At 42.9% G+C, this 13,903-nt stretch overlaps 1 long non-coding RNA gene across 1 annotated transcript in view; it reads left to right on the forward strand.

Annotated features, from left to right (window-relative positions):
* Window positions 1-13,903, forward strand: part of LOC310685205 — a 31,592-nt gene that overhangs the window by 13,390 nt on the left and 4,299 nt on the right. The window lies entirely within an intron of this gene.

A 13,903-nucleotide genomic window follows, 5' to 3' on the forward strand; every position in this document is an offset into this window, starting at 1 on the left:
GCAGCTCCAATTCCCATAGATATGCAAAAGTTACTTGTTCTTCTAACTCACTCCTCTTCCTGATGGCAACTGAAAATCTATACCTGATCCCCATCCCTGACCCACAGTCCAGAGCTTTCGTTCACAGCTAAATCATTCATATAAATGGAGAAAGTATCTTGCCCATCTGGATATTCAAAGGAATGCTTGCATAGATTTGACTTCACTGGAATGAATAAGGTGCTATTTGCATGCAGGGAAACTTTTGCTGCATCCAGACAGAATGCTAAACCATGGCTTAGTTCAAGAAGAATAAATCATAGTGAGTCCTGGGCTGGCATAGCTGTGAGAAAGGGATTGAAAGCTTTCCATTCTGATATATATTAGCTGAAGTTTAATGTGTCATCTGAACCCTTAACTGCGGTTAATCTTAATTATGGTGAGTAGAAACAAGGCAACTTAATAAATTGTCATTTGCATATCTTCACTAATCAAAGCTACAGTATAGTTTGATAGGGTTGTCATATGTCCAGATTTTCTAATGACAGAATTAGCATCTGGGGGGAATTTTGGGAAATCAGCAAAATGTCCAGATTTTTACTTGAAATATGGCAGCCCTAAGTTTGGAAGCATTCTGAACTGTCCCATGTCCTCTCTGTGCCATTCCAATGTTATTTGTTATTTGGGTCCAAGTCTTATTTGTTAAATCTGAAGTTCTGTTTCACCCACATTGACTCTAATGCTGGAACTAAAAACAGTGATCTCTTTCCCTTGCTTTTCATGTAAGTGAATGAAATGTGCAGGCAGAAGTGCCCCTCCAGAGTGGATTCAACCTTATTACATTTTATCAAGATTCACATGGGACACGGGTAGCGCTGTGGTCTAAACCACAGAGCCTAGGGCTTGCCAATCAGAAGGTCGGTGGTTTGAATCCCCGTGACGGGGTGAGCTCCCGTTGCTCGGTCCCTGCTCCTGCCAACCTAGCAGTTCAAAAGGACGTCAAAGTGCAAGTAGATAAATAGGTACCGCTCCAGCGGGAAGGTAAACAGCGTTTCCATGCGCTGCTCTGGTTTCGCCAGAAGCGGCTTAGTCATGCTGACCACATGACCTGGAAGCTGTCTGTGGACAAACGCTGGCTCCCTCGGCCAGTAAAGTGAGATGAGTGGTGCCACCCCAGAGTCATCCACGACTGGACTGTCAGGGGTCAAGATTCACATTGTTTGGGTGGGTTGTTCCGTTTTTAGAAGCATAACAATAACATATAATTCAGTATGACCTCCTAGCATCAGTTTGTGTTTGAGGAGTCGATACCTCCCATGGCTGGAAAAAAACACAACATGGTTGCAGTTATAATGTTTGCTAGCCCTCCTAGCCCAGTATTCTGTTCTCACAGTGGCCAGCCAGATGCCTAGAAGTCCACAAGCCCAGAAGAGCATTCTCCGTGTCCCTGCACTTTCTTGCAACTGGCATTCTGAAGCACACTATCTCCAGCACCCAAAACATTAATTTGCACAGCCATGGATTTTAGGAGGATCAAAAATGCAATAAAGTCCCAGTTTGATCATGAAGTCATCTCTGAAGGAGGAAGAAAACCACACATCTGGTGACAACAATGACTTCAGAGTCATGTGAGAGACTCCAAATATAGGGGGGGGGGGGAATGGCATTCTGCATAGAGTAATAACTGGAATTGGCTCACACATTTTTCATTTCCATGCATTTGTTATTTGTTGTTGAGGCATGCAATGAGGGAAAGTTCCTTTGGAGCTCTCTGCAGTAGTGAGCTGTCTTTCTGGGTGACACAATTTTCCTTTTACACAGAGCAGGAGGACAGACCCACACCTTTCAAAATGAGGCATCCCTCCCAGTTTTTTTTCCGGCCCTGGAATAGCAAGGGATCTGTTCTTCACCCCATATGTTGTGTCAGCCTGGAGTTTATTCAAAGGCCACCAAGCCTGTGGGAGGATCTAATATCTTGAATGAATTTGGACCATCTCCTAAGTACGTTTCATTCTCTGAATGAACAGGGATGGTTATATAATCCTCAAATACTCTTCTAAAGCAATAGAGTTAGGGTTGGGTTTTTTTTTTTTGTAAGCTGGGATGCAGATGCAATTTTTAAAAAATCAGGAAATTCAGGGATTAGTTATCATAACTTGAAAACAGAAGAATTTACCCCAGTTGCTGGAAATCACAGGGGGGGGGGAGAATGCTGTTCCTTATGAACTTTCCTTAGACATTTTTGGCCACTGTGAGACCAGAATGCTGGACTGTGTGGGCTATGTGCCTTGTCAGGGGACTGCCATAGAAAAGGGCACAAGAATACAGGGAGCCTCCAACGTTGCTGAGAAGTAGCTCTTCGTCAGGCAGTGGAGAGAGCCACGCCTCCAGTGAAGCAGAGGAGGAAAGGAGGGGCGAGGCGAGGGAAAGGCTCACAGATGCTACTGTGATCCCAAGCGCCTCACTTAGCCAGGCTGGTTAGGAAACAGACATGCTGCTTCTGTCGCCCAGTTTTCGCAGAGGGGTGAAACGGAAGGAGGGGAGGCGGAGATTTGGGGTGGCCAAGTTCTTATGTTGAGGGGAAAACTGGAAGGGGGCACTCCCAGAATCTGCAAGTGACTGAGACAGACATGAACTTGGGGTTTCTGCACTGTACATAGTTTGCACGAAATAAAACCTGTAAAAGACAGGTCAGAGTCCTGGCAACCATCTGCAAACCTGACAGCCCTGATCCAACAGGCTCTTCTTATGTAGTTCTGAACAGTTAGCAGTCCTTTTCCCCCTCCTCCACTTTGCTTGTAGAGCCCTGCTCAGCTGTTAGTTTTAGATCAGCAGAACTGGCTCTGCTAAAGGGGCCACATAATACCTGTTCCACATTTGTAAGAACTTAATCGCATAGTATGGCAGCACCAGCACTTAGGAACTCTCTGCCTATTGAGATCAAGCAGGTGCCTTCACTGTACTTTTTTTTTTTGGCACCTGAGAAAAACATTCTTGTTTAGACAAGACAACCTGATGCTTAAATAGTCAAGGTAAGTTGTATGTTTTGTACTGCTGTGAATTTTTCTCTCTTTTTTTGTTTTATCTTTTTGTAAACCGCTTTGAGGGTTTTCTCCCCTTTATACAGCCAAGAGGCATATAAATTTTATGAAATAAATAAAATAACTATGCATATAGGAATGCTTCCTTAAAGAAACATGAGCTTTGAGAGAAGTTATAATGGTTTCATTCTCACTTCTGTTGCTGTGCAGTTGGAGGACTCCCACAGAAATCATTGAATCAGAATATAATTACACATATTTCGTGCTACTCTGAATTTTGTGGTATAGTTTTCAGTTCAAAAAATGTCCTAAAATGTGTTAATGTGTATTTTTAGGATCAAATGTGATTGGAAATGAGTATATTAAAATAAAATACATGTATATTAAGATGAAATACTTCTTCAACTCTGCAATATGTGATAAAATAAATAAAGGTAAAGGTAAAGGTACCCCTGCCCATACGGGCCAGTCTTGACAGACTCTAGGGTTGTGCGACCATCTCACTTAAGAGGCCGAGGGCCAGCGCTGTCCGAAGACACTTCCGGGTCACGTGGCCAGCATGACAAAGCTGCATCTGGCGAGCCAGCGCAGCACACGGAAACGCCGTTTACCTTCCCGCTAGTAAGCGGTCCCTATTTATCTACTTGCACCCAAGGGTGCTTTCGAACTGCTAGGTTGGCAGGCGCTGGGAACGAACAACGGGAGCGCACCCCGCTGCCGGGATTCGAACCGCCGACCTTTCGATCGGCAAGCCCTAGGCGCTGAGGCTTTTACCCACAGCGCCACCCAGGTCCCTGATAAAATAAATACATTTCAATAAATTTTTAAAATCTCAGATTAATCTGGAAACAGGATGATGATGAGGAGGATGGATGAAGTGGTCTTAATTTGTGAGTGGGCATATGTGAAATAGACTGATCCACACATCCCTAGTTGAAAGATCCCAGTGGAGTAAGTCTAATACGGTTCCAGTTTCATACTCTGTATGGCAATGCTAATTGAAGTTAAACAGGTAACGCTTTAGAAAGAATTGAGATTCAAATGTATTAGATAATTTTTTTAAAAAAAAAAATAAAGAACCTTAATAGTATCTCATGAGTGTAAATGAAGTTTAAAGCACACTTGCTGAGGCGATTCCCAAAATAAACACCCGAAAACGATGAAAGATGTCCTGAATCTGGTAAAATATTGTGCAATCTCTATAAGAATCCCCAATGAGTGGAAATTCTGTCATCCCAGCTGCTGCTAAAGTCTTTTAAAATAATGGAAAAGGAGGATTTATCGGTGGGTGACTGCTTTGTGGATTTGGTTCTGGAATATAAGCAGTTGGCTGAGATCAAGGATGGAAATCTACGAGCATTCATGGCACAGATGTTCCAGGTACAGGACTGATCGCATTGTGATTTTTCGTTGCCTACCTTTGAGACTGTCCATAGTCAAAGTGAGTCCATTAAAAGCTATATCCATCACTGCAAACACTCAAGGGTAAGTCTGAATAAAACGGCAGGAAGGAAATGCTTCAGATTAACATTTTGGCGGAATGCCTCACGAAGAAGGCATTAGCTGAAATATTAGTCTATAGGATTTCCTTCCTCTAGTTGTTCTCAATACGCCAAGGACCCATTGCTAAAAGAGTTGGGATATGTTGGTTTAGGATCACTGTGTTTGGGGGCAGAAGAGTGTGATAGCCTGGGCATTTGTTGCTGCGTACCAAAATACAACAAAGCCAGTTCTGATTAATTGTTCTTGAACATTAATGTGATAAATGGCACAGTGTTTTAACATGCATCACTGTCTAAAAGATATAACAACAACAACAACAACAATCATCCAACATCACACAATCACACAAACACAACGCATGCTGGGCCCCCTCAAACTAGGGGGCAACTAGGTGCCTCTGCATCCCATCATAGTAAGGAATACTGTTTTCAGGCGACCAGTGTGCCTGCTCAGTCTGTTATTGAGGTAATGACAGCTGATGAGTAACTTCAAGGCCCCTTCTCTTCCTTCTTACGGTTTCTTTGTCTAAGCTGGACTTGGACCAGGCAGTCTTTCAAAGAGAGGAGGGCCCCATGTAAAGTGTATGTGCTCTGTGTGTGCATTAGATGATGTCTGCAGCTTTAAATCAGTATGAATGAGATTAATTCTAATTCAGGAATTCCATCTGAACTAGGCCGGGACTGGTATTTATGTAATGAAATTCTAATCTATGAAATTATTTCATACAAGAAGTCTGAAAACATTGACTCTGGAGTAAGCACACCAGCTTCAGAGGTCTACTCTGGACAAAATGGTTTCAGGAATGCTTCTGATGCATGTGATTTCTATAATAAGAAAAATACTTTCAGAATTCCAATTTGTATTATATTAAGCACTCATAGCATTTGTGTGCCATAAAATGTGAGCTATATCAAGCGAAGGATGACATCCAACAATAACAAACCAAAGATCCTCATTCCAGGATTGTGGTTCGATGAATGCCTAAATATATCTGCTGACATTAAGGATTTTCTACACTTCTACACTTCTACGCCACATACAGCACACGTTATCTGAGGAAAACCATCTTTAAGAACTCTTTAATCCTACAGGCTAGGGGTTGTGTCCAATATCAGTAGACACATTGAAATTAATGGACATGACCAATTTAGGTCCATTCATTTCAAAGGGTCTGCGCTGAGTAAAACTTAGTTGAATTTATTGGTATCCGTCTGTCTTGAGAGACAATGGAATGCACTTCTCGGGATGAAGTCAAAGTGCTGCATTAGCATCACCAAAGTGACCTCCCTGGGGTACAAGCCTGGCCGGTGTGTATGGAGGTCCTGGGCTGCCCAGACGACAAGACCCTCCTCTTGGCCTCACTGATGTGGTCCAAAGAAAAGCAGAGCAATATGATTGACATCAGCTTGGCTGCAGGAATTGCCATAAGGAGGCATACAAGGTGCCATCCAACAATCTTAGGGATTCCACTCCAGATTTCTGTAGGATTTACTCCTTTTTCTTCTCTTGAAGATATCCCACAAAGCAGTAGAAGTTTAGGACCAGTGTTTTCCTTCTCCTAGATGGGCTACCTTCCCAGGTTGATGAGCCCCATCTGCCCGTCACTTCCCTCTACATGACATGCAGAAAATGCCTTCTTGACGGTTGGACCTGCTGCTGATCTTGGCTGCTCAATATACCAGAGCTTGCAAAAGTTGTTGGGCTCCATCAGTTCTATAAAGCATGGCCAATGATCGGGGGGGGGGCAACAATATCTAGAGCAGCCTTTCTCAACCTGTGGGTCCCCAGATGTTGTTGGACTACAACTCCCATAACCCCAGCTAGCAAGGCCAGAGCTCGGGGATGATGGGTGTTGTAGTCCAACAACATCTGGGGACCCACAGGTTGAGAACCGCTGATCAAGAGGGTCATAGGTTCCCATCTCTGCTGTGGTATTCAGCAAAATCTGCATGCTGTGAAAGCAATTTTTAACAGACTTCATCAGGCAAACAGTATACAGTAGTAAATTGTATTTGACAACCTATGAACTTTCATATTTGAAACACACATATTTTAAAATTGCCACAAGAGATGTCAACTATAGGCATTTCAAACATTTTAATTCTTCAACCTTATTTTTCAGGTACACATTTTACATTCAAATTGTAAATTTGAATTCAAAATTCGTCATCCAAAGTTTAGATTTTGAAATTGGGGCAGGGGTTCACTGAAATGTCATATATTTGTGATTATTTATGTTGTCTCTGTCAACACCATTGTGTGATCAGTTTATTACTACCAACAGATTCAGCAAAACCATGTTTTGCTTGGGGAAGAAAATGAGGTCATAAGCGTATATAACTTATGAAATCAGTGTGAATGCTGTTTTTAGGTTTTTTACCATTTAAATAATCAGCTTAAATAAATGGGAACAAGTACCCTATTGCTTTTGAAACATTGTCTGCTTGTTCTGAAGATGTCGGAAAACAAGCACAGGGCGCCTGTATGTTTAAAGTTAGCCAGCATTGCGGATTGACAGATGTGATGCCTGCATCCGCTTGCAGCTGGGATGGATTCCTCACAAGTGTAGAAATATCAGATGAGGATAATCTTTCAGTGAACTATTAATTATTTGGTTAGTTTCCAGTATCTTGAACTGCAACAGCTCATTTTGTTCTGAACTCACTTAATTTATTCTTGCCAGGATGCACTTAGGTGATGTATTTGCTAGTTTGATACATTCTGGGTAACATTAGCACTTCCTTAAAATGTGTTAACAGGTGCACAGGTGAAAAGTTGAACAGCTTAAAGGGCTCAAGTGGTGCAAAGAAAGGCGACGGATATTTTAGGTGTGCTCCAGGAAAATGTTTACATGCTCCTTCTGAGCTGTACAAATCTCTGAGTGCTGCAGATGCTTGCTCTTTGGACAAAGAAGGGCAGCGAAAGGTCAGTTTGCTGCTGCTTTGGGTGTTTCTCTCCATCTTTCCTCTCCTTCAGAGCTGGCCAACTTTATGGAGCTGTCTTCTGAACTCTGCACTGAATTTTTCCACATTGTTTGCACTTCGTATTGCAAGGTTATGCAATGGGAACGAAAATTCACATGGAGGCTTATTGCTTTAGTATACATTTAATGAAAGTTAGTGGTGCTGTCTTTGCTTGATGTTTCACCTGCAAAGAGGCCTTCTCTTTCCCTTAGCGTTATGGACACATTTCTTTCTCAATAGGGTGATTTCCTAAAGGTCTTATGCTGCTGTTGTCTGACACATTCAGTAAAGCGATTTGTTTTTTGACTAAGCGGCACTAGCAGATGCTTCTCATTTGCTCCCGCTGTAGAGAGGCATGCAGATCGCCCCAACGCAAATGCCAGAACAGTTCAAATCTGGAAAGTTACTACTTTTCCGTCAGAGGCAGACTGACCAAGAGAAGACTTCCTGAACTTCAAGAAAAGCTTGTCAGGAACAGGCTGTCTGACCCATGAAAGCCTGAGGCAAATGCCATCTTTGATTTCATATCCGAAACAACTTTACAACCTCGTAGCAGAGTCCAAGAACAGTATATTTTCTCAAGCCTCTTTCTGTCACTTCCCTGATCCTTCTGCAACAAGTGTAATAGGAAATACGCCTCCCCCCTCCAGCCCTACCACCCCAATATCAGCAACGCACGCACTTGCCTAGCCAGGCAAATTCAAAGTGACATCTTATTTTTCATTTTTATTGTTTGCATGTGGTAGTCTCATTCTGAAGCTTAGAATGCATCCTTTCTGAAGTCGCAGAGGTATCCCATCTGAGGCGATCTTTTATTACCATTAATACTTCTCTGCCCACAATACTTGAGTCTCAGGACAGTTCCGTAATATATTAATTAATGGTGCGCTAGGATGTGACATTTCTGGCGTACATCACCGGTTCACTACACTCCCTAATTTTGTGTAAATCTTGGTGTTTTATAACTGCAGAGAATTAAATCTGCTATCAAAACAGACTTCCCTTTATCCTGGGAGTGTCATAAAATTTTAAGGCCTTTATTATTTAGTGCGCTATATATGTCAGGAACAATTTTCTGGGTTTTTTTCTTTCATTACCCTTGAGCAACCCCCCCCCCCACCTCAAACTTTGCAGGATGCACATAGCCCCCTGAGAGATCTCTACATTGCCCAAATAAACTTATGTGGTGTCACAAACTGTTCTAGAAAACCCCCCTTTTTTGGCATGCTACATATAATATATTTTTGCATGTGATTCTGGTGGGTGATTGGCTAGTTAATAGTCGGAGTTCTTTATTTCTCCTATAATATTCTATTAACGTACACATCTAATTTCACCACAGTAATTTTCACAGACGTTATCCAGTTTCTCTTTTCTGCTGTTCTGGCCAGCTGGGAATGCTTTTCTGTTTCGTTCCATTATTTTACTCAGCTTACTGTAATAATGTATGAAGGCAAAATATGCAGAGAAGACAAGCTTCTGCTGTGGTTTGAGTGGACAAAATGTCTACTCAAATGAATAATCCATTACCATAGCTGCTGTTTTCCTAGTTTCAAGCATAGCTACAGTTCAGAAAAGATCATTTGGGATGAAAGAAGAGAATCCTGTTGCATTGGACCACAAACATATCCCCACAGTGACCAATCAAGGTGCCCGTGGGAATCCCACTGGCAGGACATGAGTGTTGTTCCCTGAAAACTGGTGTTTTGAGACATGCCTCCTATGATATTGGAGGCACTATGCTGATATCTGGATGTATAGGGTGTTAGGGAAGGGGTAGTACCTATCAGGCGCAGGTTGGCACAAAGAGGCAGAGGCAGTTGTCAGTGAAGTTAACTCTTTATTCAAGGAAATGGCCTACAAATCAGCAACACTTCCCAGTCGTTCTTGACCCTATAGAGCTGTTGCCAGAACTGAAGGTCCCTGCCTTCCATCCTTTCTCAGGCTCCTGGATGTTTCCCAAGCAGTCTCAAACTACGTCTGCACACCTCTGGTCTCTGGCCAGTGTGGTGTAGTGGTTAAGAGTGGTAGACTCGTAATCTGGTGAACCAGGTTCGCATCGCCGCTCCTCCACATGCAGCTGCTGGGTGGCCTTGGGCTGGTCACACTTCTCTGAAGTCTCTCAGCCTCACTCAACTCTCAGAGTGTTTGTCGTGGGGGAGGAAGGGAAAGGAGAATGTTAGCCGCTTTGAGACTCCTTAGGGTAGTGATAAAGCGGGATATCAAATCCAAACTACTCTTTTTCTTTTTCTTCTTCTCCTCCTCCTCCTCCTCCTCCTCCTCCTCCTCCTCCTCCTCCTCCTCCTCTTCTTCTCCTCTTGTCATTATCCTGCACGTTCTTGGAGACCAGGGGGAGCAGCAGGAGAGGGAGACTTCCAGCATTCTTCAGCAGCCTCTTACCTGACCCCCCCCTCCTCTGCTTCAGCCTCAGAGTCTGAATGGCTCTCTGTCGCTGGCTCTCCCTCCTCACTAAACCCTGTTGCCCTTTCAGCATCCAGCCGCTCCTCCCAATCTGCTTCCTCCCAATCTGCTTGACCTCTCCTCAGTCAGAACCAATTCCCTGGCTCTGAGCCTTCCTCCTCTGGGGTTTCCTTTGTGGATTCCCTGGTTAGCACTTCCCACCAATACTCGTCGTGCAGCCGGTCCCTGACAGTACCTCTCGTGGAGAACATGTTGTGCTCCTTCTGGGGTAGTTTGTCCACCTTTGGTCCCCACCCTGCACTCAGCTCTCACCTGTGGCTTCCAGAAACCATCAGGATGTGACAGCAGACACACGCTGGGAAAGGGTTTCAACATATCATTTTCCACAATTATAAAACATACTTTTATATCTTATACATTTTTTTTTTACTTTCGTCAATCACATCTGAGAATTTACCAATCTTTTCCACTTAATTTACATTTCTTACTTCCACTACAGTGATACCTTGGGTTACAAATGTTTCAGGTTACAGATGCTTCAGGTTACAGACTCCCCTAACCCAGAAATAGTACCTCGGGTTAAGAACTTTACTTCAAGATGAGAACAGAAACCATGTGGCAGCAGTGCGGCGACAGTGGGAGGCCCCATCAGCTAAAGTGGTACCTCAGATTAAGAATAGTTTCAGGCTAAGAACGGACCTCCAGAACAAATTAAGTTCTTAACCCGAGGTACCACTGTATTAGATTTCAGTATCATAACTAATGTGTCTCTTCTTTATCTTCTTTGCAATATTTCATATATTTCTCCTTACAAAACTTATTGTAGTCCTACTAGTGTAATTTGTTGATTACAGTTGTTCTTCAAATAGTTCGTATATTTCTTCTGTGAATCTCTGGTCCCACAGGTTTCATATCCTTCCTGTGATCTTATCTAATTCTCTGTAGTTCATTAATTTCATCAGGAGGGCATCTGATGGGTCTTAGACCCTCAGTGAGTTAGGGACTTCCCCTGTATGCGAAGACAGACTCTGGCACACTGAGCAGACAAGATGGGGCTTGTCAACCTGGGAAGGTCGTACATCTTAGAGCAGGAAAACTGTGGTCCTAAAATTCTGCTGCCTTGAGGGATATCTTCAGGAGAAGAACAAGCTAAGGATTAAACCCTACACAAAACCAGAGTGGAATCCCTAAGATTGTTGGATGGAAATCCCTGCAGCCAAGCTGGTGTCAATCATATTGCACTGCTTTCCTTTGGACCATATTAGTGAGGCCAAGAGGGGACTTTTGTTGTCTTGCCAGCCCAGGATCTCCATACACATTGCCTAGGCATGCACCCTGGGGAAATCACTTCACTAACACAGTGATTTGACTCCATTGTCTCTCTGGACAGAAAGGTGCCAAGAACAATGCAGCTGTCATAGCTAGTAGCCATTGATAACTTTACCTTCTGTGAATTTAACTGATCGCCTTTGAAAGCTAATCAAGTTGGTGACTATGACTTCATCTTGTGGCAGCAAATGCCATATCAGCTGTGTGAATCTCACACCAGTCAACCTTTTCCAGCTGTACAATATCATTTTTTGAGATAGATTCAGGCAGTGCTTTTCCATATTGAGTTTTCTTGAAATAGGGTGGGAGATACCAGGACCAATTCTTAAATCCACAGTCCCCCTCAAGTCCCTATTCTGCTTAAAAAAAAAAAAAAAAGAATCAGTGTGTGCACTCACCTTCAGAGTTACCATTAATCAGATTACATCCTCAACCTTCGTATCTAAAGGTTATGCCTCTGAGAGTGGGTGGGCAGATGAGTTTATTGAATATGTCTGTGGACTGAATTTAAACTACAGTGGTACCTCGGATTAAGAACTTAATTCGTTCTGGAGGTCCGTTCTTAACCTGAAACTGTTCTTAACCTGAGGTACCACTTTAGCTAATGGGGCCTCCTGCTGCTGCCGCGCTGCCGGAGCACGATTTCTGTTCTCATCCTGAAGCAAAGTTCTTAATCTGAGTTAATCTGGGTTAGTGGAGTCTGTAACCTGAAGCGTCTGTAACCTGAAGCGTCTGTAACCCGAGGTACCACTATAAACTAATATATCCAAAATCACAAAATATCATTGAAGTGTCCTGATCCAGTGGAACATATTCCATGCATTGAAAACAACTTTTCAAAAAGTATTGTTGCATGTGAGAAATGCATAGATGTTAAGATAAATATAACTTCATTTCATAGTTATTGGCCAGCTATCAAGACTGCATCATTATCTGCTTTCAGCACTTTAACTTTATGAAGGCAGGAATCCAATGTTTACAGGGGAGGAGCAGTCTCTTGGGATCGAAGGGGCTAATATTCTTGGCCATTTAATGCATTTCAATGCTTATGGTCACATGGAAAGCACTTACCCTGAGTGATTTATGGTATGTAAAGCCAAAATAAGGGTTATCAGCTTCCTTTTAACTAACCAATTGATTGAGCAAAGCAGAAAATTACCAAAGCTTCATCATTAGTGCTTATTGAAGGGAAATAAATTGTAAGTTTCTTTGGCTACCTCTACTAACCCCTTTTGAACATTAACTACCCGAACCAGCCCTTACACTGTATGTGAATAACAAGACTTCCGACAATTTCTCTCCCCCACCTCCAAACAAAGTATGTTTTTACATAAGGTTTTTGTAAGGCAAGAAGTTAAATAGTTTGTGAGAAAATAATTTTAGGAATAAACCCTAATTTCACTGCTTGCATAGCTACCCACATGGGCAAATAAAAAAAACGCACAGAGCTAAATGCATCCAGATATACCTACCCTAGGGATGCGGGTGGCGCTGTGGGTTAAACCACAGAGCCTAGGACTTGCTGATCAGAAGGTCGGCGGTTCGAATCCCTGCGACGGGGTGAGCTCCCGTTGCTCGGTCCCTGCTCCTGCCAACCTAGCAGTTCGAAAGCATCTCAAAGTGCAAGTAGATAAATAGGTACCGCTCTGGCAGGAAGGTAAACGGCGTTTCCGTACGCTGCTCTGGTTTGCCAGAAGTGACTTAGTCATGCTGGCCACATGACCCAGAAGCTGTACACCGGCTCCGCCGACCAATAAAGCGAGATGAGCGCCGCAACCCCAGAGTCGGTCACGACTGGACCTAATGGTCAGGGGTCCCTTTACCTTTACCTTATACCTACCCTACGATTTCCCCTAACTAAGCCAATCTACATCTGTCAGCTCATCTTCTGGGTCCCTTTCTGGCCTTCTCTCGGCTCCTTCCTTGGTTCATCTTTGCTCTTTAACAGTTTACAGTGTTCCAACTCTCTTAAAGATTTCAGTTCTTTCTTGCTTTTGCAGCTCTTCAACTCCTCAACTCTTCATATCTCTGCCTCCATAACTTCTCTTCTCTTCAACTAGCTACGCTATTTTCCAACTCAACTATGGGCTGTGTTCAGTGCTGTGCCAGCACGGTTCCTCTGATATAGCTGGACTTCTTCCCCATCTCTCTCTATGCACCCCAAAATCTGCTTTTCAGGATCCCCCAAACAGAAGGTTATCCAACTTGAAATCTCGCCGCACATTAAAAAAAAAAAATCTACTAATTAGTAGTCATAGTGTTGGGTCTCCATGCCAGAATACCTGTGTTGTTTCAGAACACACTATGGTATGTTTAGAATATTTCCTGGTACTCTCTAGCCCCATCTATTGGGAATATTTCATAGCTTTGATCTAACTTGGATGCATTCCAGGTTCCGGCTTTTAATACGTGAAAGGAAGGCTGAAGGATACGTAATGTTTTTTAAAAGCCCTGCAGTGGGACTGACACTATGGTACTTTTAAAAGGTGGAATTAAAATTATGTGGACATATGACAGGTTCTCTTGTAATATTAACCATGTAGCATTACTCTTCAAATTCTGAAATCTACAATCAGTTTCGGCTCACAATATTACATGAATTCAAAAAATCGTCTTATATTTTTCCTTTTGGACGGCATGAGAGAACTGCTAACCTCACTGTGGAAA

The sequence above is a fragment of the Podarcis tiliguerta genome (assembly GCF_965153285.1).
Source record: "Podarcis tiliguerta genome assembly, chromosome: 9".
Taxonomy (NCBI): Eukaryota; Metazoa; Chordata; class Lepidosauria; order Squamata; family Lacertidae; genus Podarcis; species Podarcis tiliguerta.